Source organism: Polistes fuscatus, unplaced genomic scaffold (genome assembly GCF_010416935.1).
Source record: "Polistes fuscatus isolate 324 unplaced genomic scaffold, CU_Pfus_HIC Scaffold9, whole genome shotgun sequence".
NCBI lineage: Eukaryota > Metazoa > Arthropoda > Insecta > Hymenoptera > Vespidae > Polistes > Polistes fuscatus.
The window spans coordinates 451,577-453,618 of record NW_025113173.1 but is presented as its reverse complement, the minus strand read 5'-3'; the positions used below and the strand labels follow the sequence as shown (position 1 = coordinate 453,618).

General features: G+C 33.7%; 1 long non-coding RNA gene across 1 annotated transcript; it reads left to right on the top strand.

Annotated features, from left to right (window-relative positions):
• LOC122525674 lies at window positions 1-195 on the top strand. Its single transcript, XR_006305862.1, has 2 exons — window positions 1-37; window positions 102-195. It is a non-coding gene; the product is annotated as an uncharacterized LOC122525674 (long non-coding RNA).
• The last annotated feature ends 1,847 nt before the right edge of the window (window positions 196-2,042 follow it).

Here is a 2,042-nt window from a genome sequence, read left to right as displayed (position 1 = left end):
GTGTGTTTTAAAATGATTAGACGAAGCAATGCACAAAGTAAGTAAAAAATTAATCTCGATTTACTATTTAACTTTTCTAAATTTGGTGCATCCCTAAATAGGTATAATGAATCGAAAAAGAAAATCTGTAAGCACAAACACAAATCCATGTGATCATATGATCACAAACGATAATATTATCGTCGACGATGACGACTGCGTTGTTCCGGTAAAGCGCATAAGACAACGAATTCTGAGTAGTTCAGAGGATAGCGATACTGATTTATCGCATCAAAGTTCATTCAAGTTCAGTCTACCAGTTGCTGAAGACGTTTCGAATCAACATGATTCTCTGGAGCCTAGCGAAGAATTTGATTCGCGATCTAATTTCTCCAGTCAGAGTAAACCGATTGAATTTTTCGAACTATTCTTTGATTCGACACTGTGGGAATTAATAGTTCAAGAAACGAATAAATATGCCGAGTATTCAAGACATTCACCTAGAGAATTAGAATCCTTTGAAACAGAGATTTGGACACCCGTTACCGTGTTAGAAATGAAAGCATTTATAGCAGTACTATTAGAAATGGGAATTACGAGAAAACCTAATATTCGTTCATATTGGTCTGAAAATTCCCGTAACATACCGTGGTTTCGAAGAATGTTTTCTCGAAATAGATTCCAACATATTTTAAAATATTTTCATTTAGTTGATAATTCGTTATGTTTTCCACCTGGTCACACAAAATATGATCCCTGTGCAAAATTTAAACCACTGGTTGTTGACCACGCTAATAAGGTATTTAAATTACATTATAAACCGCACATACAATTATCAATTGATGAGTCGTTAGTTGGAACGCTGTGCCATTCTAGCATAACGCAATATTTACCAAATAAAAAGCATCATCGTTGGAGAATCAAATTCTGGATGCTGTGTGACTCCGTTTCGAAGTATTGTTTGGCGTTCTCTTGCTATAAAGGTGCAAAAGAAACAATTTCTAGCGATAGAAAAAAGTTTGGACTTGGGTACGATGTCGTGGTAAATTTACTGAAAGATAGTAATTGTTTGAATAAGGGGCATCACATTTTTGTGGACAACTTTTTTACTAGCGTAGAATTAGCTCGGTATTTATATTCTAAGGACACCTTTTTGACTGGAACAATTAGAAGAAATAAAAAATCTATTCCCGATGACTTGCAACAAACAAATGTAAACGAGGTAAAATACTTTCGAAACGATGAAGTATTGTTCTGCGCGTTTCGCGAAAAAAAGACTATAAAAAAACCTGTATTATTAATTTCGACAAAAGCAGAAGAGCAAGATGTGACGATAACGAAAAATCGACATGGCAGAGAAATACGTTCCACAAAACCCGCTATAGTTCAATCTTATAATACCTTCATGGGTGGTGTCGATGAATTGGACAAAATGCTATATTCCTACCTCGATGAACGAAGATCGGTTAAATATTGGAAAAAGGTAGCTTTTAATATAATCAACCGCATGGTTTTAAATGCATACATCATTTACAAAGAAACAATTAAGAGTAAAGCCATATCTCGGTTAGACTTTATGTCAAATATTATTTTTGAAATTGAGCGTCAGTGGATGAATGAAAAACAATCACATAGTTTTATAACAGAAAAAAAATTTGGATTAGAAAAGTTGCCAGGCCGTAATTTGCGACAATGCGTCGTCTGTAGCACCAAAAATGTAATAAAAAGATCGCATTTAATTTGCGCGCAATGTAAAAAAGGAATTCATCCAGTATGTTTTAATAAACACCAATGTTACAAATCATAATGTATTTAAATTGTTTATTACTAAATATTTCAAGTTTGTTCGACAGAAATTATAGAAAAAACTGCACCAAAATAAAAATTTTTATTTTGTAATATATTATTGCATTATTATAGTACTATTTCACCTATTGTAAAATGTACTATTTACGTTAAAAGGAACTGTGATCTACTTGCGTCAGTAAGTCTGAGCGCTCGACTTCGACAATACGTAACGCACCGTCAGTTGTCCACAATGCTCGAAATGAGCTGGGTTTTCT